Source organism: Scyliorhinus canicula, chromosome 17 (genome assembly GCF_902713615.1).
Source record: "Scyliorhinus canicula chromosome 17, sScyCan1.1, whole genome shotgun sequence".
Lineage (NCBI taxonomy): Eukaryota > Metazoa > Chordata > Chondrichthyes > Carcharhiniformes > Scyliorhinidae > Scyliorhinus > Scyliorhinus canicula.
The window spans coordinates 26027795-26055124 of NC_052162.1; the positions used below are offsets into that span (position 1 = coordinate 26027795).

The 27330-nt window shown below is 48.6% G+C and overlaps 1 long non-coding RNA gene across 1 annotated transcript in view; it reads left to right on the forward strand.

Moving 5' to 3' along the window:
• Positions 1-26909, forward strand: part of LOC119952346 — a 47748-nt gene extending 20839 nt beyond the window's left edge. Inside the window, exon 2 of the long non-coding RNA XR_005457835.1 lies at positions 26527-26909. This is a non-coding gene — a long non-coding RNA (uncharacterized LOC119952346). The remainder of the gene's footprint in view (positions 1-26526) is intronic.
• The last annotated feature ends 421 nt before the right edge of the window (positions 26910-27330 follow it).

Here is a 27330-nt window from a genome sequence, read left to right on the forward strand (position 1 = left end):
GGGTTGGATTACGAGGAGAGGTTGAGTAGACTGGGACTGTACTCGTTGGAATTTAGAAGGATGAGGGGGGATCTTATAGAAACATTTAAAATTATGAAGGGAATAGATAGGATAGATGCGGGCAGGTTGTTTCCACTGGTGGGTGAAAGCAGAACTAGGGGACATAGCCTCAAAATAAGGGGAAGTAGATTTAGGACTGAGTTTAGGAGGAACTTCTTCACCCAAAGGGTTGTGAATCTATGGAATTCCTTGCCCAGTGAAGCAGTTGAGGCTCCTTCATTAAATGTTTTTAAGGTAAAGATAGATAGTTTTTTAAAGAAAAAAGGGATTAAGGGTTATGGTGTTCAGGTCGGAATGTGGAGCTGAGGCCACAAAAGATCAGCCATCATCTAATTGAATGGCGGAGCAGGCTCGAGGGGCCACATGGCCTACTCCTGCTGCTAGTTCTTATGTTCTTATACGCTTAGCATCTTGAAGCAATGTAATAAGGCATTCATGCTTGAATGACTTTGTCCACGTTTTGCAGGATGCAAAGTTGTGCGCATGCATTTCTGACCCCCCCCCCCCCCCCCCCCCCCCCCACACCAAACCTTTCAGTTTAGTGTTAGATGGCCAATTGGGCCCTGTGTCGGGCCATTCCAAATGATCAGCAAATATTGTAACTCCAGCTCTGGTTTCAAGTCGTTATTAAAGTCTTTCAGCGGAATTCTCCATCAGCGGGATGCTCCAGTCTGCCGGCAGCGTACCCACGCCCGCGGATTTCCCATTGGCTGGTTGCGGGAACGGAGTATCCCGCGGCCGGCATGGGCACGCCATGCCGGAAAACACGGCTGCCGGACCGAAGAATCCCGCCCAAACTTCCAAAGCGAAAGATTAAAAAGCCTTGCTCATGATCCTTCACTTCGTCAAGGGAACCCTTTCTGTGCTTATTCCCAATTTTCTGAATTGTCTGTAGGGAACTCGGGTTCGATTCCCGCTTGGGCCACTGTCCGTGTGGAGTCTGCACATTCTCCCCGTGTCTGTGTGGGTTTACTCCGGGTCCTCCGGTTTCCTCCCACAAGTCCCGAAAGACGTGCTGTCAGGTGAATTGGACATTCTGAATTCTCCCTGTGTACCTGAACAGGTGCCGGAATGTGACAACTATGAAACTTTCACAGTAACTTCATTGCAGCGTTAATGTAAGCCCACTTGTAAAAATAAAGATTATTATTAGATATTCTGATGTTTTCCTCCTTTAATGTCATTTTTAAACTTACAGGACCCCATAAAGTGTCCTGTCTTTCAGCATTGGAAACACACTGGCCCCTCTGCTGGAAATTTTCTCTTCTGTGAGGCTTTTTAGCGCTGCAACGCAAGCCCCTCAACATGGCTGCTGTAGAATTTCCCGCCCTTTTCGCGGGCTTTTGCATGGGTGGGGCTGCAATCCAAGTGGCAGTCTGGTCTGAAGCCTCAGTGCAGGTTAGGCGTGTGCATACTCCACGCAGACAGTGACCCGGGGCCGGGATCGAACTTGGGTCCTCAGCGCCATAGGCAGCAGTGCTAACCACTGTGCCACCATGCCGCGCCCATGTGAAAAAATTAATCTGACAGCTTTTAATGGTGGATTCCGATGGCAGTGCGGTGGTTTATCTTATCTTTCAATGCACCCTTCACAGTTTGACGTGGCAGGACTGCAGAGCTTAGATCTTCTCTGTTGCATGTGGAATTGCTTAGTTCTGTCTTGCTCTTTATGCTGTTTGGCGCACAAGTAGTCCTGTGTTGTAACTTCACCAGTTTGACACCTTATTTTTATGTATGCCTGGTGTTACCCCTGGCATGCTCTCCTACATTCTTTGATCCCCTGGCTTGGTGGTAATGATAGAATGGGGGATATGCTGAGCCATGTGGTTACAGATTGTGGTTGAATACAATTCTGTTGCTGCTGATGGCCCACAGCGCTTTATGGATGCCTAGACTTGAGTTCCTAAATCTGTTCTGAATATCCCATTCAACACGATGGTAATGCAACACGAGACGTTGGAGAGCATCCTCAATGTGAAGACGGGACTTTGTCTCCAGAAGCACTATGCAGTGGTAACCTCGACCAAAACTGTCACAGACAGGTGCATTTTCAGCAGGCAGGTTGGTGAGAATGAGGTCGAGTATGTAGTTCCCTCCTGTTAGTTCCCTCACCACCATAACCACCTGGAATAAAAGCAGAACATTTTGTATAAACTCAACAGGTCTGAGAGCAACTGTGGAGAGGAGGGAAACAGGGTTAATGTTTCCAGTCTGTATGACTCTTCTACAGTTCTGTGGAAGGGTCAAATGGGCACTAAACATTAACTCTTCTGCCACACTGCTGTCCTTTCAGGTAGGAGTGCGAGATAGCCTAGAATAGATTAAAGATATGTCAATGTGACTAATTAGTGAAGGGACTGTGACAGGCCAACAATACGGCTTCAATCCCTGTACAGGCTGAGGTTTTTCATGAAGGCCCTGTCTTGCCCCTCGCCTGAGGTGTGGTGATCCTCAGGTTAAACCACCGCCAGTTAGCTCTCTCCCTGAAAGGGGAAAGCTGCCTATGGTCATCTGGGACTATGGCGATTTTACTTTACTAGTTAGTGACTAATGGGAGATGCAGTTCTGAAGGGGTGAAGCTGCGAGCTTTCTGTCCTGTTCTTTGAAATACTTGCTGCTGTGAGGAGCACCAAATAACGACCGAACTAGGAAATGCTAAATGTCAACCAAATCAAATCAGCACATTCTGTTTGTGAGTGACACTGAAAATTTACAGCTTACAGTTGTACTGTACAAGAGATCGACAGGTCCTCCTCAGGTGCAGGAAATTGACCTGAAAGCAATCAAGATGTATACGGTAACACGTGTAACATATTCAGTGGACCACAATTCTCTGCACCTCACTGGATCGTTTTACTGAATATTTCCAGGATTTCTGTTTTGTAGATGAATGGATAGCTAGGCAAGTGAAAGTGTGGATACCTGATTGCTCCTTTTACAATGTGTGGTTATAGGAACATGAAGAAGAAAAGATCATGTTGCCTATCAAGCTGTAACTTCCATTGAGCAGAGGCTGTATCCTGACTATTTAACTTGATCAAACGGGCGATAGCGAGTGGCAACCTGTTTTACTTCTCTCCCAATGTCTATTTCACTTGAAGTCGGTATTGTTATATTACTAAATTGTAATATAATTATTACTCTTTTGTCTTGCTGAGTTGTATTGAATTCTGTTGAGAAATAGTTGAAGTCTTCCAGATGATGACAAATTATTTATTGAGTAATATATAATAAACTTGTGAGTCCTTTCACTTCAGTACTAGACTAGTAAAACAAATAAGTAAGTTGAGATGAAACTAACAATTATGATAATACACTACCCGCTGATCTGATCACGTCTTCAATCTAGCTGTTCTCCACATACACTAACTAAAGAAAGAGCGGGAAACTCCTCATATAGCTCCTGTTAGTGTTGCCATCTAGTGATCATCCGTCTGTACTTACTTTACAGTAACCGAACATGTATTAACACATACAGAGATCACTTCATGTGTCACGTTGTTGACTTCTGTCTTTATTCCTATTAATAACCACAATATGCGAGTGCGTTCCGTGTATTGGACAAATTACCACGCAACCAATATTTTAGTACAATTATAGTTTATTGTCAAATGTTGATTGGTTCTATACTTAATAACTTATACGCTACTTTTATTGACGGGAGGTTTGCGGGCCTGGGGGAATTGGAAGATAAATTTGAGCTCCCCCAAGGGAACATGTTCAGATACTTGCAGGTAAAAGCGTTTGCTAGGCGACAGGTGGAGGAATTTCCTTTGCTGCTCTCGCGGGGGGCGATGGACAGAGTGCTTTCGGGGGTGTGGGTCGGAGAGGGGAAGGTGTCTGACATTTATAAGGTAATGCAGGAGGTGGAAGAGTCATCAGTGGAGGAGCTGAAGGCTAAATGGGAGGGAGAACTAGGGGAGCAGATAGAGGATGGGACTTGGGCGGATGCCTTGGAGAGGGTTAACTCTTCCTCTTCATGTGCGAGGCTTAGTCTCATCCAATTTAAGGTGCTGCATCGGGCCCATATGTCTGTGACTCGGATGAGTAGGTTCTTTGGGGGTGAGGACAGGTGCACCAGGTGTTCGGGGAGTCCAGCGAATCATGCCCGGCACTGGAAAAATTCTGGAGGGGGGTGGCGAGGACGGTGTCGAGGGTGGTTGGATCCAGGGTCAAACCAGGCTGGGGACTCGCGATCTTTGGAGTTGCGGCGGAGCCGGGAGTGCAGGAGGCGAAAGAGGCCGGTGTTTTGGCCTTTGCGTCCCTAGTATCCCGGCGGAGGATCTTGATGCAGTGGAAAGATGCGAGGCCCCCAAGTGTGGAGACCTGGATCAGTGATATGGCTGGATGTATAAAATTGGAGAGGGTCAAATTTGCCCTGAGTGGATCAGTACAAGGGTTCTATAAACGGTGGCAGCCTTTTCTGGACTTTCTGACTCAAAGATAGGTATCTTGGTCAATAGCAGCAGCAACCCGGGATGGAGGGGGGGGGGGGGGGGGGGGGGGGAGGAGGGTGTTCTTTATTTTTTCTATTTTTTTCTATGGTTATTTAACTTAATATTGTGTTAATTTAGTTGTCGTTAATATGTTTTGTTGTTCATTGAGGTTGGGCGAATATTTATGACTGTTATTGTTATTGTTGGTATTTTATTGCTGTTCGTAGTTGTTATATAAATACAAAATTTTTCAATAAAAATTTTTTTTTAAAAAACGTATACGCTACTACACATTAAATGATATCTAGCAGTTTAAATGACCTTTACTTAACTTCCAAGTGACCGACTCTTTGTAGGTTAGATTATGCCTTTATCTGGTTCCCCAGGTATGGCAGCTGGAAGTCGTCTGGTGCGTCTAAGCTGAGTGTCGTCTTTCAGGTGGAGATTGCGGGTCCTTGATAGGGGCGGCTACCTTGATAACTGGGCGGGTACTCGTTATTATTGTCCAAGGCACATAGGCACTCCGAATAAGGCAAATAGGCGCCCCTGAGTTTGTTACTAATGTTAAGTTTCAATCTGAAGCCCATTGTCCTGGGGAGACCTGTGAGTGGTCTCTAGCAGGTGCAAGTTTCTGCATAAATCTGAGTTGTTGTTTTCAATCCACACAGGCTGTGTCCTGCCTGTGTCCCAACCTGACGACAATTCCCATCAAGCTTTGCGGGCGGCCATTTTAGATGGCCACAATGTAGTTTATTCTTTTACACAATCACATCTGCTCTGTCATGTCTGCTGCAAGGGAAGAAATTAGCAAAAGCAGAAGTTTGAGCAGAGCACACCGACTGAAATGCACTTTACTGCAATCCAGGTAGCTAGAATTCGGGACAATCTTTGTTAAGAAATCCCTGAATGCTGCCAATCGTGCTTTCACTGCTGTTGCAACCCGTCCTTCTGTGTATACTCCAATGACTTGAGCTTATGCTCCATAATATGCAATTGTAAAGTAACTTGCTACCACCCTGATCTTTGCTGCACAGCTGCAAATATGATGTTATCTGGATTCAGGGTGGGGATGGGTTAGCTCAGTTGGCTGGAGTGACACCAACAGCGCGGTTCATATTCCCATACCAACTGAGGTTGTCCATGACGACTCTAACTTTTAGCCTGAGATGTGGTGACCCTCCAGGTTAAATCGTCACCAGTCAGTCAGGGGGAGAACAGCCTATGGTCCTCAGGAACTATGGCAACTTCCACTTCAGGTCTCAGGTATCTAGCCAAATAGTGGCTTCATTAAAGAATGACCGTAGTTTTTTGCATACCTTTCGCAGACTGTTGGACCTTTAGTATGTGAGACAGGTTAGTCAAATATTTTGAAGAATCCACATTAGGGGCATGATCTAACGGAATTGAAACAGAGTCTCGTGTTGTCCACGTTTCGCCAGGTGCTTCGCAGTGCCGGCAGCGCCAAGATCGATCCCGCGCTCAATGGGACACTGCTTCATTTTGGGGCCTCGGGGAGAAACGTTCTGCCAAGGCAGCACTTAGTCCCATTTCCTGCATCAGTGCGGAATGACATCGGGCGCCACATTTACATGGCACCCCTATCCCAAGAACCCCACCGTGGCTTCCGGAACCCCCCCCCAAAGCACCAACTCACCAACAAGGGGGTAATTGCACCTCCCCCAACACCCCACTTCATAAAGACAGGGAACCCCGGGTGGATCCCCGACATGGACAAAATGCCACCCAGGCACTTTGACACTGCCAGCCTGGCAGTGCCCTTGCCAGTACCACCTGGACACCCAGATGGCCCTGCTGGGATGCCCAAGCGGCAGTGCCAGGCTGACAGTGCCAGGGTGCTGAGGTGGTGTCAGGGTGCCAGGGTACAACCCTGCCCAGAGCCCGACCACCCAGGGGCTCCCGATCACCTGGGTCTGCATGCAAAATAACCACATGTCCATTTTCTGGTGCAAAATGCAAATGCAATAAAAAAGGTAAAAATTTTGCAACATCTAAATTAACGCATTAGGTTTAAATAATGTTAAATTAGACCAGTGTCTGAAATAGTTTTCCCGAGCCCAGAAGCTGGGGATTAAACACTGCCTGGATTCACTGGCCCTCTGTGCATCTGAAGATGGGCCTTCTACAGAGTGCGAACATCTGTTCTTTCTCTCCAGCACATTTTACTGGAAGATTCCCTCAGAAATGTTTTCTTAAAACATATAAGGCTAACCACCCACTTATGTGATTGGTTCTTTTCCAAGAATGACATGATATTCATCATCTGGTTTTAATTAGGGGTGAGGCACTTTACACTATTGCAAAAAGAACCTTAAGTCATAATAATGCTGCTGAAATATATTAATGTGTTTAAAGTTGGATGACAAGCAACGTTACAAAGGCATGCAGCTTTATCTTACAGAAATTGCACATCGGGGAATAAGATCATTCATGGTGCATTTTAGTCAGCCTGGGCTCTGCTTTTATTCCTAAATTGCAAGGTAGCATATTTCTTTTAATTAGTCAGGCAGCTGCTTTTATACATTTGCCGAAGAAAATATGTATTATGTTAAAAGATCTTTCACTTTTACGTGGTCATTAAACATTAAATGTTTTGACAGCAGCCAAGTATTTTAAGGCGAACAGTTTTGGTAATGATGGCTGAGTACTATAATCTGGGTGTATCAATTCACGGCAAGCTATTTTGTAACAGAATTGGCCATCTTGTAATGTTGTGCCGCTTGTGTGATGTAAGCAGGTATTTACCAGTCTGCACTGATTTAAAACAAGAGAAATAGGGGAAAATAGTGAAAATCACTCCCAAACGCAAGAACACTAGAAAGAGGAGCTGGGGGAGGCCATTTGGCCGCCAAAGCCTGTTTTGTCATTCAAGAAGATTGTGGCCAATCTGATTTTGGCTTGGACCCAACTTTCCTCCCAGGTCCCCATAGCTTTTGACTGCCTTGACGATCAAAATCTGACTAACTCAATCCTGAATATGTTCAAGAAGGAATTGTGCGGGATTCTACATTTGTGAGACTGCAGGTTGGATTCTCCGTTTCAGCGGCTAAGTGCCGGCTCGAACGGAGAATTCGCGGGAGGTTTATGATCTAAGAATTGGCACCGACTCCTCACCGATTCCGGGAGCGGTGAGGGGCTAGCAGCAGCGCCAGGTGTAACTCCCGGCTCCCACACCGAAAACAGCCGGAGAACAGGCCGCGCATACGCACGGCTGACGGCCTTCAGCGGTCGCACCGTACAACATGGCACCGGCCGTGCGCGGACCTGACTCGCCATCCGCTATCCCACAGGCCAATCCCTGGCCGCCCGCCCACCAGTCCCTCCAGCCATCGAGGAAGCCCCCCCCAACGATTCACTGCAAGCTATTATGGAGATGCAGTCGCAGAGCCAAGGACTGCATGAAGGATTGTCGGCAAGCATACAGCACCTGCAGGTGCAGTTGGGGAATCCTACCGCGTGCAACAGCAGGAGGTGGTGCCAACTATGCGTGCCACCTTGCCTAACACCACACGGGTGGCATCCCTGGTGGAGGCATTGGGGTAATGGTTTTGGCTATGGATCACCATGTCCATAGCCTGGGACATTCTGTGCGGGCAGAGGTCGAGGTCGAGGACAGGGTTGCCGCCTCACAGGCAAACATGTACCAGAGCCACCTGGACATTGCAGGGGCGTTCCTGAGCGTGGCCCACCCAGTCACAACAGGCCATGGCAGGGAACATTGGCGGCATTACCCACGCGCCGGCCAATGTGGCATAACACAGAGGGAGGTGGCCTAGGCCCAGAGGGAGATCGTGCTGTCATCCAGAAGATGGTGGCACAGTCAATGGGTTATGTGGCGCAGTCCCAGACATAGATGGACCACTCCCTATGCTCCATGGTTAAAAGCATACAGACCCTGGAGCATCAGGGGTTAGCTCTGCTTACACCCCCATCTCATGGAGTAGCCTGGGGGCCATCGGGCACCCCAAGGGAGGAGACCAGTGCCGGTGACTGCCGCAGGTGAGGTGCGGGAACACCTCAGCACCTCGGACAACCCCCCCCCCCTTGTCCCTGGTGCATGTCATGGAGAGCGGGCAGAACAGGTGGCACCATGCTACCTGGGACACCTGAGCAACACATCCAGGTCGGGCACCCCAGAAGATGGACGTCAACAGGGACCCAGGTCGCAGGGTGGGAATCACAGCAGGCCGCATCCACGCCTGCTAAACTGTAGAATTTCCACCGAGACATAGCATTAGGGCCCATAAAGCCAGAAAGTTAGAAACTAGTTAAGGTGTACAAGTGTAGGGCACAGTTTAGTTATAGGGGTTAGGGCACAAATCTGTATATATGTTGTCACACTAAAAACCTGTTACGATTTTGCCTCGGTGCTCTATTAGATGGGTATGAAGGGTGGGCTGGTCTGGGCTGGCGAGAGGGGGGGGGGGTAGAATGGGGGGATATTGTGGTTGGACTCCCCACCCTCCCGCTCCCAGCAGCCCCCTCTCCCGACCGTCCCCACCACCGTCGTCTTGGGGATTCTATGGGTCTGTGTGATGGAATGGCCAACTCACTTGCAGGGATCACCCAGGTGGACGGTGAAAGGTGCTGCCATGGGCAGGAGTCAGACGTTGTCAAATGATGGGGCAGCAGAGCCCATCGCAGAGCGGGTCATCGTCAGCCTCCATCCCATGGACTAGATCCAATGATACAATCAACCTAAGTCCCAAACCTCGTCCTGCGGCCATTATGTATCACAGAAGGGGTGGCCGGGGGCGGGTGGGGGGTGAGGAGAGAGGTTTGTGGGGGTGTCCGGGCCAGTCCCCCCCCCCCCCCCCCCCCCAATCCCTAGTTGGTGACCTTGGAAGTGATTAGAGTTACCCGCACACATCGTGCGGCCTCACTTGCCTGCCTGGGCTCCATGACCTGCTCATCCTCGCCCTCCCTGCATCGTCCTCGTCAGACGAGGCCTGGCCTTCTTCCTCCTCCTCCTGTACATTGCCCCTCTGCTGCAGGAAGTTGTGGAGGATGCACCAGGCCGCCACATTGCGGGCGACCCTATCAGCGTCATACTGCAGGGCCCCTCCAGAGCGGACCAGGCATCTGAACCGCATCTTCAGGAGGCTGAAGCACCGCTTGATCATGTTGCTGATCGCTGTATGGGCGTCATTGTCGCGGGTCTCTGCGTTGGTCGATGGCCTCCAGATATATGTCATCAGCCATGACCGCAGTGGATACCCCCTGTTGCCGAGGAGCCAACACCCCAGCCGAGGGAGGTGCAGGGCGGGGGTTGGGAGGGGGGGGGATCTCAAACATGTCAGGAATCAATGAGTGTGCCAGGATGAAGCACAGTGGCAGGGCATTGGGCATGGACATGTATGATGCGCAGCTGATGGTCACATATCAGCTGCACGTTCATTGACAGTACCCCTTTTGATTGGTGTAGAGCGACCCTTCGATCACCCCCTGCACCTGGGGCATCCTGTCAATGGTGGCAAACCCTCCTGCCTGGGCACCTTGGTGGGCTTTGTCCACATTGAAGTGGATGTATTGAGCCGCCTGGACATATTGGGCCTCCGTGACAGCGTGGATGCACCTTTGCACCGAGGTCTGTGAGGACCCACCCAGGTCCCCACTCGACGTCTGGAAGGACCCCGTGGCGTAAAGGTTAAGGGCAACCGCCATCTTGACGGCCACAGGGGGGCGTGTGTCCCCCACCATACCTCCGCGGTGCCAGGGGCGCCATGATCTGGCAGATATGTCACACTGTCACACGGGTAGCATAGTGGTTAGCACAGTTTCTCACAGCTCCTGTGTCCCAGGTTCGATTCCTGGCTTGGGTCACTGTCTGTGCAGAGTCTGCACATCCTCCCCGTATCTGCCCGGGTTTCCTCCCACAGTCCAAAGATATGCAGGTTAGACGAATTGGCCATGCTAAATTGCCCTTAGTGTCCAAAAAAGATTAGGTGTGGTTACGGGGACAGGGTGGAGGTGTTGGGTGTTCTTTCTGAGGGTTGGTGCAGACTCGATGGGCCAAATGGCCTTCTTCTGCACTGTAAATGCTATGTCTATGTCTGTCTCCCTGCTCAGCCGGAGTCATGGACGGTATGCCCGGCCCAGCAGGTCCTTGAACGACAGGCTTCATGTGGCGCCTCCTTGGCACCTCCTCCCCCTTGGCCTGTTTGGGCGCCCGGCTCTCCATCCTGGCAGCTGCCGCCTGTTCCTCTGCGTGTTCCCCCTCTATCCCTGGACGCCTGGCCTCGTTGATGCACGGCACCTTGGGGCCTCTCTGGTCCTGGTAACTGTCCATGATGTCAGGGGTACCGTATGCTGACACTACACCTGCCAGCGGTATGCTCCGCGGCCCCCGGTGGGTGGTGGCCGGGTGGGGGTGTATGGCAGAGGGTTGTGTGTGGGGGTGGGTGGGGGGGGGGGGGGGGGGGGGCGCATCTAGATGGCTGGTGTCACTCTGCAGAATCGGGCGCCAAGGTGGATGGTAAGTGAGGTGCGTAAAAAGATGGCTGCCTTGTAGGCTGCGTCAATAAGATGTCCATGACTGGACACAGCCCCAGTCTAGTGGGGGGGGGGGTCACCGCGGCCACTCGGCCTGTTCCCCTGTCACCCCTCCCTCCCCAACCAACCCTGCTAGCCCATTGCCCTCTGTGAACATCGTGTCACGGGTTGTATGGGTGGCCCCCAGGCCACCCCCCAATCAAACATGTCAGGAATCGACCAGTGTGTCAATCACAGATCCGGCGAGTGGCACTGTTTCACATTCGAATCGATTGTGTTTGACGTGGCGCAGGTGCTCGCTGCGCAATAGTCGGTGCAGCTGCGGCGCCAGTATTGCCGTTGTAGAAGTCCAAGAATCTTGTCCCGGCATCAACGTGGCGTCGATGGAATGGACAATTCCTCCCCTTTATTTTTAAACTGCATCCCCTAGTTCTAGATTCCCCCACGAGGGGTAACATCCTCTCAGAATCTACCCTGTCAAACCTCTTATGAATCTTATAGAATAGAATCACCTCTCATTTTTTTAATATAAATTTAGATTACCCAATTATTTTTTCCAATTAAGGGGCAATTTAGCGTGGCCAATCCACCTACTCTGCACATTTTTGGGTTGTGGGGGCGAAACCCACGTAGACACGGGGAGAATGTGCAAACTCAACACGGACAGTGACCCAGAGCCGGGATCGAACCTGGGACCTCAGCGCCGTGAGGCGGTTGTGCTAACCACTAGGCCACCGTGCTGCCCGAATCACCTCTCATTCTTCGAATCTCCAATAGGTACAGGCCCTACCTGCTCAACCTTTCCTCATAAGACAACCCCTCATTCCAGGAATCAACGTATGGAACCTTTTCTGAACCGCCTCCAATGCAGGAATATCCTTCCTTAAATAAGGAGATCAAAGCGTTTCCCAATGTAGATATTAGGCAAACTGCTCTATAAGTTCCTGCTTTCTGTTTCCCTCCTGTCCGGAACAGAGCTGTTATATTTGTGGATTTCCAATCTGTTTTGATGTTGTTGCCGAGTATTAGGGATTTTTTTTTTAACGCTTTCTAATCCAATACAACCTTAGTGAGGCTTTGCTTCCTTATGACTGACTTGGTATAGTCTAGTTTACTTAAAGCAATTTATTGAGAATTATTTACAAGGGTCTCAGGATGAGTGAGCACATGGTTTTCGGGAGACGGACTACTCGGCATCTGGTTCTTTTGGAGTCTATCGGTCACCTGACAACTGATTCCAAAGGTACATCACTAATATCATCATGGTTTCATTAACATATTCATTGCCCCATTACTCTACATGTCTTCCCCCCCCCCCCATGTATTATCTCAAACTGTTACATTCTTTTGTTAAACTATTTACTTTCTGTACTGTTTACAATTTCTATCCAACTCCTACCCTCCACAAGGAGATGGAAGTGGCCAATGTCACTCAGGAGCCAACCCAGTGTTGGCTCTTCTAAGAAGCGCTGCTCAACTGCAGCGGAAGCAGGGGATCAGCAGAGCTCACCCTAACAGAGGACACCTGCACGATAGCCTTTGGAGCCCTCCCAGGTTAGCTGCCCCTCTCAGGACAGAGGCCTACTCCACCCCTCCGGATCTCCAGCTGCCTCCTCCTGGTGAGGCTGGTAGCGCTGCCTGCCTCTGCCACTATCTTCCAGGTGGTGTTCAGGAGGTAAGGCTTGAGCCTGCGGCCCACCCTGCAGAAGAGGGTGTCCCTCCGCTCCTTACTGGCACGGAGCTGTGGGTGTATCTAGGACTCCTGAACTTGGGGGAGGGGCTGTAGGCCTTCTGTCAGCCATCTTGATGGCTGCAGTGAATGTGTGGTAAATGAAGCGCTTAAAAACATCTCCAGCTGCCAGGCTCTTTAGCGCTACTTCTGGCCCCAGTGGTTAGACTGCCCATTGGGCCGTGAATTGCTCTAAATTTGTGTTGGCAGAGTGCCATTTCCATGTCCTGACCCGCTTACCGAATAGCATAGTGGTTCAAGGAGGCAGTTCACCACCATCTTCTTAAGGATGATTAATGATGGGCAATAAATAATGGCCTACCAGTGATACCCATATCCTGTGAACGAAGGGGTGTTCAATGAGGGGTATAGGCAGGCCTGCCAGAAGCAGCACCAAGCATACCTAAAAATGAGATACCAATCTGGCGAAGCTCTGGTGATACTCGCTCCCCTTGCCGCTGGGGAACTATGGCCGCATCGATCAAAACTCTGGAATTCCCTCTCTAAACCTCTCTGCCTTTCTGCTCACCTTTTTACCCCTCTCTTACACTTTCATGGATTCCTTAAAATCTGCCTCTTTGATCAAGCTCTTGGCCAGCTGCCCGAATATCTTCTCTATGTCGTGGTGTCAAATCCTGTTTGATAGTGTTCCTATGAAGCTGGTGTTGTCAGACTTCTTACTGTGCTCACCCCAGTCCAACGCCGGCATCTCCACATCATTCCTATGAAGTGCTTTGGGATGTTGGCCATGTTAAAGGCCATGTTAAATTTGTATAAATGCAAGTTATGAGGATAGATTGCAGAGGTTGGGGCTGTTCTCCTTGGCTAGAATGCTAAGAGGAGATTTTTAAAAACAATTTAGAGTACCCAATTTTTTTCCAATTAAGGGGCAATTTAGTGTATCCAATCCACCTACCCTGCACATTTTTTGGGTTGTGGGGGTGAAACCCACGCAAACACGGGGAGAATGTACAAACTCCACACGGGCAGTGACCCAGAGCCGGGATCGAACCTGGAACCTTGGCGCCGTGAGGCAGCAGGGCCAACCCACTGCGCCACCGCGCTGCCCCTAAGAGGCGATTTAACAGAGATGTTCAAAATTATGAGGGGGTCTGTACAGGATAGACAGGGGGAAACTGTTCCCACTCGTAAAAGGATCAAGAACGAGATGGCACAGATTTAAGGTGATTTGCAAAAGAAGGGAGCGCGATGTGAGAAAAAGCTTTTTCACATGGCGTGTGGTTTGAGCCTGGAATGCACTGCCTGGAATTGTGGTGGGGGCAGGTTCAATCGAGGTATTCAAGAGGACATGAGATTATTATTTGAATAGAAACAATGAACAGGGGTAGCGGGGAAAAGATAGGGGAATGGCACCAAGTCATGATGCTTGTTTGGAGAGCCGGTGTAGACACGATGGCCTCCTTCAGCACCGTAACAATTCTGTGATTCCGTGATGTTGTTGTTTCCTAATCAAAGAATAATACGTTTTGTACATATGGTTAAATTGACATTCTACAAATATCTTGTTTGCTTCTAATAAACTAAACACACCCCAAGATTTTTGAGCACTGAAACAGTTGCCTGTTTCAAATTGCTTCACCAATCTTAGCAGCACGAATGGGTCACTGATAAACAGAACATGTAAGTAAATAAAAGCAATTGTAATTGAACCCGCTGCTTTAGGGTAATGTACTGAGGCCAAATGGCCACCTAAGATGGCGTCCTGCAAAGGATGGTGGGAGAAGTGTCCAAGTTTGAGGACAAGCAGGCTGCAGCTCAAATAAACACGAAAGCTGCAGCCCAGACACTTGCAATGTACAGTAAAAGGGCCATCTCCAGGCCATCCCCGGACAATCGGTCTAGCATGTTAATTTCACCTAGCTAACAGACAAAGCGGCACCTGCTTTCCTTATTTGGAAGTGCCCACATGCTCCGGGCACCTTGGACATGGGACCGCCCAAAAGGGTGTGAAATCTACCAGGATAAAAGATGCTGCGCGACCATACGCTCTCTCTCTGCAGCAGCAACCAAAGAACAGTGACCTTCACCGGCCATAATGAGGAAGACCATCACACAACCAGCAGAAGGATGACCAGAGCCAGGTACAGAGCAGGCCAAGGACAGAACATTGAGGACTACAAGATTCAGGAGAACAGATAAAGGCCAATATCTGTCCGGTACTTGCTAGTCACTCTGAAAGCTAAGTTAAGATCTTGTATGAACTTGCTGTGTAGTGTAATTTATGTTGAGAATGTGATTGTATAACCATAACATCGAGTGCATGTGAATAAATATTGATTGTTTAAAGAAACAGACTTGCAGTCATTTGTCTACCATATACGGGTTAAGACACACTGTGGTTTAGCAACAGTACTTTTAAAGTGACTGCATTCATAACTCGAGTTACCAGAATCAAATTTAATATAATGTTGCTTCTTTAAAACCATGTGTCAGGGTAAATGATGGCGATGTAGTCCGAGATTTACATTGTAGTAAGTATGTGGTATGGTATTTTGCTTATTGCTGAAGAGGGTTTTTTGTGAATGGTGAACGATGTTAGCATTTCATTGAGATCAGGACAGCACAATTAGCTGTTTAGTCTACACTGCCCCAACGAGGGGTGTTGTCAGGTTCCAACCACAGCACAGCACCCTCTACTGCATCAGGGCAGCACTTTCTTCATCTTCCACTTCCTGGGGGTTGTTAATTCAGGAGAGGCACATTTCATGAGACCTTTCAAATACACAGAATCACAGAACTGTTCCCGCGCACTGGTTAGCCATTCAGCCCATCCTGTTTTTACAAGCTCTGATAAACCTCCTGGCATTCCCCTGCCTTCTCCGTCTAACCCCGCACATTCTTCCTTTTCAGAAAGCAGTCTAATACCCTTTTGAATGCCTCGACTGAACCTACCTCCACCGCGCTCTAAGGCCGTGCATTCCAGACCTTCATGACTTGCTGCGAGAGAAGGCATTTCCTCATGTTGCTATTGCTTCTTTTGTCAATTGTTTTAAAACCACCCCCTTTCATTCTCGATCCTTTCACGGCGGCACGCTGGCACAGTGGTTAGCCTGCTGCCTCACAGCACCAGGGACCCGGGTTCAATTCCGACCTTGGGTCTGTGTGGAGTTTGCACATTTTCCCCGTGTCTGTGTGGGTTTCCTCCCACAGTCCAAAGATGTGCAGGTTAGGTGGATTGGCCATGCTAAATTGCCCCTTAGCATCCAAAACGATGTTTGGGTTAGATGATGGGGTTAATGGGATTGAACGGGGTTGGGGGGGAGAAGCTTGGGTGAAGTACCCAATACCTAGGTATTGAGGCAGCAGGGTAGCATGGTGGTTAGCATAAATGCTTCACAGCTCCAGGGTCCCAGGTTCGATTCCCGGCTGGGTCACTGTCTGTGTGGAGTCTGCACGTCCTCCCCCTGTGTGCGTGGGTTTCCTCCGGGTGTTCCGGTTTCCTCCCACAGTCCAAAGATGTGCGGGTTAGGTGGATTGGCCATGCTAAATTGCCCGTAGTGTCCTAATAAAAGTAAGGTTAAGGGGGGGTTGTTGGGTTACAGGTATAGGGTGGATACGTGGGTTTGAGTAGGGTGATCATGGCTCGGCACAACATTGAGGGCCGAAGGGCCTGTTCTGTGCTGTACTGTTCTATGTTCTATGTTCTATGTACCCTTTAAGAGGATTGGTGCAGGCACGATGGGTTGAATGGCCTCCTTCTGCACTGTCGAGTGGTGCAGCGACAACAATCTCTCCCTCAATGCCAACAAAACTAAAGAGCTGGTCATTGACTTCAGGAAACAAAGTACTCTACACACCCCTGTCAGCATCAACGGGGCCGAGGTGGAGATGGTTAGCAGTTTCAAATTCCTAGGGGTGCACATCTCCAAAAATCTGTCCTGGTCCAACCACGTCGACGCTACCACCAAGAAAGCACAACAGCGCCTATACTTCCTCAGGAAACTAAGGAAATTCAGCATGTCCACATTAACTAGTACCAACTTTTACAGATGCACCATAGAAAGCATCCTATCTGGCTGCATCACAGCCTGGTATGGCAACTGCTCAGCCCAAGACTGTAAGAGACTTCAGAGAGTCGTGAACACAGCCCAGTCCATCACACAAACCTGCCTCCCATCAATCTGTCTGTGGTGAACCACTGTGTACACCTGTATTAGGGGATGTAAGGTAGGACCTGTATTACAGGTTCGCCGGTAGCCCCTGCTGGCTGGCTCCACCCACTAGGAGCTGTATAAATATCCGTGCCCTCCATTGATCTGCCCTAATACAGGTGTACACAGTGGTTCACCATACTGTCTTTATGGGGAAGTCTAGTTGAAGTTCTGAATTTTCCTCTTTGGGGATCAGGCATAGGCAAAGCCAATGTTTTCAGAACTCTGCCTGTCCACATCCTGATTAGATATCCTCCAACGAGTCTGGAGTTTTACATGGTGGTTAGCAATGGGAAGTGGGTAATCGTCCGGCTGCTTGGGGCTATCTACAGGGTGTCTTTACTCTGTAGGTACCAGGTTTTGTCATAATAGAGCTGAGTGGCTCTTGTCCAGCTTAGCTCCCCACTGCCTCCTTGGCAATCTGTAGGTCCAGCTGTTCAAAGCTAGGAATTGTGGTTAGACTGTTTGGCAGGAGGTTGGGATGTTTTTAATGGGACTTTGGCCTCTTTCGGGGATTCCAGTTTAATGTCTGACTCAGCATTTGCACAACTGGGGTGTTCCTTTTCCTGTTCCTAGGTGCTTTAGGTTGGCATGACAACAGGCAGGTGGTCTGCTCCTGAACTTGGGCCAGTTTTTCTGGGCTCGGATGATCGGAAGACCACCTTCTGGAAGGCTGCCGGCTTGACCAATCACTGGGGCCTTTGGATGGGGAAGGGGCACTCTCCCAACCTGTTCAATGTCCACTAGAATAGGAGTGCCCTCAAGTGGATGTGCAACTCCCTTGTGGTCTTTCGACTTTGATTTCAGCTCCCAATTTCTGTTCTGGACAGGAGGGGTTTAATTTTAAACAGCACTAATTTCTCCCTTCTCTATCCATCCATAAACAGAAAGGTGTTTTGATTTGTTTCTCTCTTTATAAGCGGTGATGTATGTCCGAGCCCCTTAGTTTTTGTACAATCCAATTTTCTATTAATAACTCTACACCGAACTTGGGATAGGGTGAACTCAAAGGGTTTGTTTATTGGCACACACTCAAAATGCAGAAGTAGGGTTGCAATGTTGCCTTGACCCTCCTGTAGTAAAGAGATGGGTAGAAAAAAGGAGGACTTACAGTGCAGAGGCCACAGAGAAAATTAATATTGGTTCACGCGGGTTCCAGAGTGTGGAATTAAAGTCCAATGAGGTATTCCTTCAGGGCGGTTGGCAGGTTGAAAACCAATGCTGTATAATTAGTCTTGTCTAGTGTTGCTGACATCACACGATGAGATGGGCACACAGAAATGAATCGGTGTTGTAGGCGCTGGTACAGAATTTCCAGCAGAAACAGTGCAGATGGGTCCAGGTGTCAAACCTAGGGCAGAGCTGGGAGGTTGCCAGTCAGATGATAAAAAAAAGCAGACTGAGACGTTGCAGTTCAGCAAGGCAATATTACTGCTTTCACAAGACAAAGGCCCATGTCACATGCCTCTCATCTCCACATTGTCTTTAGCAAAGGATGTGTGTCCCTCATCTGGGACCCTGAGATTGCTAAAGGCCTCAAATATTAAGCATCGAAAGGGAGGTCGCAGAGCCCTTTGTCTTAACAGACGATCAGACTCCTATTGGCCAGCTTAGGTTATGAAAAGCAGATGGCATTTGTACAGTTCTCTTTTAATTTGATCTGTGTTGATTCAGGGATAAGGACCTGTGGGTTTACCCAATACTGCCAGGTAATTTCTTTTGTTGGGCGGAATATCTTTTGTTGGGCGGAGTTTTCCCATATTTTTCAGAGTGTCAGGCTCTGACTGAAAACCGGAGGTTAGCTCTCCAGCTGCACAGCCTTGTTTTTAGTCCAGATTTTCCGACACTGTGAAAAAGAACATCGGGGTACCCTCACCACAATGTCAACATGAAGGCACTCCCACCCCAATGCCAACATCGGGCCCCCCCACTTCTCCTTCTCCCACCTTCTGGGCATCGTGGCGACACACCCTCCCACCACAGAAGTCTTGGGGGCACTTTCCACCCTCACCGCAGTCTCGGAGGCACTCTCCCCACTTTCTTCATGCCCCCTCCCCCATCACTGCAGTCGCAGGAGCACTCCGCCCCCTCACAACCATCAATGCTACCTAACACGTCAGGGGAACCCCTACCATGGGCTCTCAGACGTACCACTCCTGCACTGTTCTAGGCACAGGTTGGCTGTGCCAGGTTGACAGTGTCAACTTGTGCCAGTCTGCCCCTTTCCCCCGCCTCAGGCACTGTACTTACCTTTGGGCCCCAGGGGAGATCCTCTTGACTGATTCATGCCTTCATGTACCTGTTCTAAACCTCACCGATGTGATGGTGAGGGGGCAACACGGGGTGAGCGGGGTGCTCATTAATTACATTATAATGATTTTGCAGGTATTATAATGAGGTTCTTACCCTTTGTGGGTATGGACCTCTTGCGTCATCAGTGAGGCAGGTGGAAAATCTGGAAACGCGATCTCGCTGGCGAGAACCACCTTTCCCTATTCTCGTGACATTTTGCACCTATGTTAGCCGTTCTCGCTGACAGCACACGTGGGCGCAAAACACCCCCATAGATTCAGCCATTTTGGGTCGTTGCCCAGTTTGAAATATTTTGAGATAGGAATGAGCTTATGTCTATATAGTTTATAAATGAAATGTACAGACTGAGGTCTTAGTTCCTCATAATTACCTCGATCTCACATAATGAGCTCCACATTAAGGATTTTGCTGCCGAAGTGCCAGATTTTCAACATTAGCCACTCCTAATACCAGCCTCTCTTGAGGGGTAACTCACAGAGGTGTTGGATATGCTGCGCCTCCAATCCCACTAAGAGGCCCAAATTGCACCATGAAATGAAATGAAATGAAAATCGCTTATTGTCATAAGTAGGCTTCAATGAAGTTACTGTGAAAAGCCACATTCCGGCCTCCATTCGGGGAGGCTGGTACGGGAATTGAACCATGTTGCTGGCCTGCCTTGGTCTTCTTTAAAAGCCAACGATTTAGCCCTGTGCTAAATGAGCCCCTTAAAACTGCTTATTGTCACAAGTAGGCTTCAAATGAAGTTACTGTGAAAAGCCCCTAGTCGCCACATTCTGGCGCCTGTTCGGGGAGGCTGGTACGGGAATTGAATCGTGCTGCCGGCCTGCCTTGGTCTGCTTTCAAAGCCAGCGATATAGCCGTGTGCTAAACCAGCCCCACCATGAGCTTCACTGTAAATATTAACATTAAGCTGACCACCAAAAATAATCAGTGGGGTCATCTTCTTTCGTCAATCTGGGCAGGAATCTGCCACACCCGTTTGATGCCAGGTCCCCACACAGACAAGAACATTTGTTCTCATTTTTATACTGCGCAATTGGAAGCACTGAGGTTAGTTTGAATATCCAGCATATTAAACTGATATAAATCACTCATTAGAACATTAACGTTCCAAGACTGCGTCCTGTCATTCAGCACCAACAGAAAAATTCACCTCCCCTGCTTTCCCCCTGCTGAAGGCACGTTAAATTATAGTTTCCTGAGAATGAGCTTCATCTTTGCCAACATGGCCGCTCTTAATGTGTGAGTCTGGCCAGTGGCTGTCAGTGGGATAGTTCATTGTAGAAGGTAGAGAATGGATACAGCTGAGCTTGATTCTGTCTTTCCCCAATGCCCAAACATTTCAGCAGCGCAATGAACCTTCTCGATGTTTTCCCTGCTTCGTAACCCCAAAGGCAGCAAACCCAGGAGGCATCAAACCCAATTAGAATTACCCCTCACCGTGACAAAATAACCATGGATTAAGTCTGGGTCACGCGTAACGCAACAATTTTACGAATTAATGAATTTTACCTACATTTATTTTCAGATACACAAGAGTGGACTTTTAAAATTAAGACATTACTTCAGAATTATTTACCATTAGCACTGGGACATGTGGTGGAAAACAGAAACAATTACTGAGCAATGGTTTACGGCAAGACAAATTGGTGAATGGCATCAGAATGGCATAAACCAGTCACAGTTTGGGTTTACATGAGTCAACATTTATCCCTCTTCTGTACTTTATAACTCGATCCAATCTACTGAATAACTTTCTTCAAGTATAATTATTACTGTTCTGATCTGGACTTACACTTATGCCCCGTAGTGCTACATTTCATTGCTATCAGTGCAGGGACCGTACACGCAATTTGGGAAAAGCCACAGTTTAGGCACCTCCAAATGCACGAAGAGAATGATGTGGCTCATCACGGCCTGAAATGTTAACTCCGCTTCTCTTCACTGATGCTGTCTGCCCAGCATTTTCTGTTTTTATATCTGAACCTTAAGTCTTGCCTAACCCTCTGCTGAGAACCATCAGGGGTAGAATTCTCTGTTTGGGAGACGTGTTGGCGCTGGGACTGCATTGTGTGCGATTTGTGTTCCCGTTGGGAGGCTATTCGCTGAGCGAGTCAGGATAGGCAAATTGTCCAGCAGTCTGCTGCCATGAATTCAGAGCAATTCCCGGCCCAGTTGGCATTCTAACTACTGAGACCTGATTCTCTGCCACATCGGGAACCCCGTTACCAGTGGCGGGTGGCGGAGAATTTCGGCCAACAGCTGAAAACTGAAAGTGAGCGGGCCATCTGGAGGCAGCCCCCCCCCCCCCCCCCCCCCGATATTTATGCTGAGGCGTGGGATGCCGTCTCTAAGCATTCAACCTCGCCCCATCTTTCTTCAGTTCTGATGAAAGGTCATCGACCCGAATTGAGAATTGTTGAACTGATTAGAATTTTCACGGGAAACGTTGAGGTGGCTACGTCATTCCCATAGTTAGAAAAGAATGTAAGAAGGAAATGACTCCGACCTGGAATCTACTCTTTAGTATTGTTCCAGGAAAGTATTTCCACCCTTCCATCATTGTCCATGAGAGCCCACCATCTTGGGCCCAGTCTCATGAGAGATACAAAGCACGGGGCTCCAAATGGAGGGAGCTTACCGCTGCAAAGAGCATAACCGTCAGAGTTCTGTGCACAGTCTTGATCTTCATGTTACATAAGACTATAGAGGCACTGGAGAATGTGCAAAAGTTATTTACAAGCATGACACCAGAACAGAATGGTTATCACGAGCAGGAAGACGGCAGAGACAGGGGATCTTTACTCTAGAACAAGGCAAGTTGAAGGGTGACCTGATAGAGATCTTTAACATTATGGGGGGATTCAATAGCATAAATGCAGCAAAACTATTGCTGCTGGTGGGGAATCCAAACCCAGGGGTCATAAATATAAGAAAGTTATTAATAAATCCAACAAGAAATCCTGAATAATGAAATGAAAATCGCTTATTGTCACGAGTAGGCTTCAATGAAGTTACTGTGAAAAGCCCCTAGTCGCCACATTCCGGCGCCTGTCCGGGGAGGCTGGTACGGGAATCGAACCGTGCTGCTGACCCGCTTGGTCTGCTTTAAAAGCCAGCGATTTAGCCTTATCAAGGGATTGTTGAGAATGTGGAACTTGCTACTCATGGGATAGCTGAGGTGAATTTAAGGGAGAGGATAGATAAACACATGGAGGGTGTGATAGCCCTCGAGAGGAACTTGGGGGATCGCTGATTGATCTCCCCGTGGCGACGATGCCCCAATAAAGATAATGGTTATAATGGTCAATGGCCATTCCTGAACAATGGAGGTGGATACCGCAGCTGCCGTCTCCACCATCGGAGAACAGACATTCCAGCATCTCCGGATGAGCATCTTGCCCCTAGGCCTGCGAGACACCAGGGCCAGGTTGGCTATGTATAGAGGGGAATCTTTGAAAATGAAGGGGACCACTATGACCCCAATTACTAATGGGCAGCAGATGGCCTGACTCCCCTCCCTAGAATGAGGACCAGGTCTTCTTGGGCAGAAACTGGCACCGGAAAATCCATCTGGACTGGCTGCAAATTTTTAAACCAGGAACGAGTGGACTGTGCAATGCCATTGGCAAATACTCCAAGGTATTCCAAGAAGGCCTTGGTAGAATAAAAGGAGCAAGGGCAAAGATTTATGTGGACCACGCCGCCCTACCCAAATATTTCAGGGCATGGCCAGCCCCATACACTTCACTTAGTAAGTAACGTCACCATAGTCCCAGATGATCATAGGCTGCTTTCTCCTTTAAGGGGGAGAGCTGACTGGAGGTGATTTAACCTGAAGGAAGACCTCAGGTTAGGGGAAAGGTTGAGAAGGCCTCATGAGTAACCTCAGCCGGTACAGGAATTGAACCCACGCTGTTGGCCTCACTCTGCATCACAAACCAGCTGGCCAGCCAACTGAGCTAAACCCATAAAGGTTTATATGAATACACAAGCCTGCCCTTCAGAGTCTCATTGGCCTGCGCCATTTTTCAACACGAGATGGCGAACATTCTCCAAGGTTATCTAAGGTGGCAGTGTACTTGGACAACGTACTCATCACGGCAGCCACAGACAAAGAGCAGCGAGCAAACCCAGAGGTGTTGTTGAGATTATTTTCTGTCGCTGGTGTCTGTCTCAAATGAGAAAATGTGTGCTGCAGGCAGGCAAAGCGATCTGCCGAGTCAATAAAAAATGCGTCCACCGCATGGAGGATAAAATTAAGGCCATCAAAGGCCAACTCCGCAAAATACAACAGAATTAAAATCTTTCCTAGGCCTCATAAACTGATATGGCAAATTGATATCAAACTTTTTTTTTTTAAATTTAGATTACCCAATTATTTTTTCCAATTAAGGGGCAATTTAGCGTGGCCAATCCACCTACTCTGCACATTTTTTTGGGTTGTGGGGGCGAAACCCACGCAGACACGGGGAGAATGTGCAAACTCCACACGGACAGTGACCCAGAGCCGGGATCGAACCTGGGACCTCAGCGCCGTGAGGCGGTTGTGCTAACCACTAGGCCACCGTGCTGCCCATTGATATCAAACTTGGCCACTTAATTGTCACCCATGCACAGACCATTAAAAAACTATAAGTGGTCGTGGCAGGCACTACAGGGTGAAGCAGCAGGGTGAAGCAGGGTGAAGCAGGGTGAAGCAGGCTTCGTGAAGGGGAAGCAGCAGTTACTATCATCAAACATCCTGACTCATTATGACCCGAAGATAGAATGGATATTAACATGTGCTGCCTCTCTATGTGAGGTAGAGGCAGTCCCTTCCCATCGATGGACGATGGCACCGAGAAATCTATAGCATAAGCATCCAGAACCATGGCAGACACGGAAAGACGCTATTCTGAAATCGAAAAGGGAGGATTGGCTGTTATTTCTGGGTTGAAGAAATTCCACCCATATATCTACGCCTGACATTTCACAATTGTAACAGACCATAAACTCCTGCTGGGCCTTTTTAAACAGGTAAAGTAATTCCCCCCCCCGGGTGTCCAAGACCAAAGTGCTAGCAAGAAGCTGCATCTGGTGGCCCGGGCTTGATAATACATTGAGAATCTGGTGAAGCAGTGTGCCTTATGCCAGGAGAACCAGAAGCTCCCACCTTCTTCCTCTTTGCACCCATGGGAATGGCCAGGAGGACCATGGGTTGGGTGCACGTGGACATTGCTGGCCTATTCTTAGGATCGATGCCGCTTATTATGGTCGATGCCCACTCAAAATGGTTATAGGTACATCATATGTCCCCCACGACTTTGCATGCAACAATAGAAAGACTCTGGAAAAGTTTTGGTACCCTGGGCATGCCAGAGGTTCTTGTATCCATCTTTACCACTGCAGAATTTCAGGCATTCGTAAAGTCGAACAGTATTAAACACATCCGAATTGCTCCAAACCATCCATCGTCTCATGGCCTGGCTGGAGGGGAAGTTCAAACTTCCAACCTGGAATGAAGAGACAGCCTGCTGGTTCCGTGGATACCAGATTGGCCCAATTCCTCTATGATTATGGAACCATGCCACACACGACGATGGGAGTCACACCAGTTGAATTGTTAATGGGGCGATGTGGGGAGGAGGGTGGGAGATAGAGTCAAAGCAGGAGCTCCGACACCAGAAGACCCGAAGCTACCTTCAGAACAGGAGGTGCCATCTTTGTGTGGAACTTTGGAGATGGTTCCCATTGGATCCCAGGAATCATAGAATTCTTACAGTGAAGAAGGAGGCCATTCAGCTCATCAAGTCTGCACCGTCCCTCCAAAAAGAGGACTCGACCTAGACCTAATTCCCCCCCGCCCTATCCCAGTAACCCCACCTAACCTTTCGACACTAAGGGCCAATTTAGCAAAGCCAATCCACCCAACCTGCACATCTTTGGACTGGGGGAGGAAACCGGAGCACCCGTAGGAAACCCACGCAGACACGGGGAGAAAGTGCAAACTCCACACAGTCACCCGAGGCCTGAATCGAACTCGGGTGCCTGGCACTGTGAGGTAGCAGTGCTAACCATTATGCCACCGTGCATCATGCTTGAAAAGATTGGTCTGGTTTCTTACAAAGTCAAAGTCCAAAGGAAGGCCGTGGAAAAACACCTTGGTCACCTGAGAAGTAGGGAATTCACTCCAGCAGAGATGACTTCAGCAGAAACTACGCCCTTGACTCCGGTTGCAACTACCTCTGGCAAAGGGGACTCAGCCTACGGGGGATCCGAGGGTTGTTCCCCCCAATGATGAAGCTTCACAGTCTGAATCGAAACTGAGGAGGTTGGCCCTCCCACAGAGGTCTTCACCGAAGACAAGCCTCCATCTGTGGCCCTTCGGAGCTCAAAAAGGAAGCGGTGAACCCCGGACCTCTTCATTCCCCTCGATCCAGCTCCACCTGCTACCGACTCGAGGCCTTGTGCCAGCGAAGGAAGAGACCTCATCACCATGGTAGTGAGGGGGCTGATTCAGACTTGAGAGGGGGGGGATGTGATAACCCTCATGAGGACCACGGGACCTTGCTGATTGATGTCCCTGTGGGCCTCATAGAGTGAGTGGGCTGGGGCCGGCCTTGCTGGGACTCATTATTGGGCCCTGTAAATGTCGCTCCCAAACCTGGACCGGCAGTTCCCAATAGTCCTGGTCTGGGATGGTTGTTTTGTGTGCCACAGTAGGGGGTAAATAAACCAATTTGACCCCTCGCTCTACTCCTCCTGAAATTAGTGCAAAGGTGAATGATAAAGAAAGTTATATTGATTTTCCAGACCGGTGACGCTGTTCATCAGTAATTATGGCTTGAAACGCTGTTAAAAACTCACTGTCTCCCGTGAATACGTGAATAAGGATGATCTTTTTATTGTCCTTAAGCAGGAGTAGAGAATTTAAGTTCACGCCAAATCCTGATTCTGCATCAATTGGATCTGTAAAGACAGCGGCCGTGCACCTGAGAGGAAATTGGTGTCTCTGGCAACAACTTCCAGATTTCCTTATTTAACTGCACAAAATGAGGACACCAGAAGTTGCTGTCAATGTAACACAGTAATAATAGCAAGTACTGACAGCCTCGCTGATATTACTATCATCAATTCCAGGCCAGGAAATCTTGACAGAGGAAGCAATGAAGGACCATAAAGGGCAGGCGTTATCAAAAGATCAGAAATAAACCAGGCCATGGTTGAATCGTTTTCCATTTGGAGCTTGACCCTTCACTTACAGCTTTCTGATACTGTCTGAGCTATTGTGTATTGTCAATCTTTTCTGTTTTTATTCCAGAGTTTCGGCATTTGCAGTTTGTCTCCTCTCCCAATGGAAAATGTGAGATTTTTGACTGAGAAAGAGGAAAGTGAGGAGTGCAGGATTGCAACATGATATCAAGAGATTCCTGGAAATATCTCTCTGCGGATTCAGTTATTTGAAACATTAGCATGTTGTGACCTCGACCCTTCCATTCTGTGACTGGATGTATTTTACTGGTGAGAACTTCAACACTTTGGAATCAATATGCTCACTCGTGACTTTGGGACATAATGTTGATGTCTGCTAAATGTTGAATGAAATTGGCTGCATGCCCTGGGATGAGTTCTATGAAGGTTTGGGTGCCTGACACTTGCATGTAATACGACCAAAACAGAAAATAAATAACATGGGATCTGTCATTTTTTATTCTGGTGTTTTCATAATAATAAAGTTGTTGATATGAGTGGGGAAGAGTACAATATTTTAAAACATTCGGCATCAGCAATGAGCAGTCCAAGCTTAAGTATAACAATCTTTATTGTCACAAGTAGGCTCACATTAACACTGCAATGAAGTTACTGTGAAAAGCCCCTCATCGCCACATTCCAGCACCTGTTCGGGTACACTGAGGGAGAATTCAGAATGTCCAATTCGCCTAACAAGCCCGTCTTTCGGGACTTGTGGGAGGAAACCGGAGCACCCGGAGGAAACCTACGCAGACACAGGGGGAACATGCAGACTCCGCACAATGACCCAGCGGGGAATCGACCCTGGGACCCTGGAGCAACAGTGCTAACCGATGTGCTACCGTGCTACAGACTGGGAGCAGACTGTCCTAAC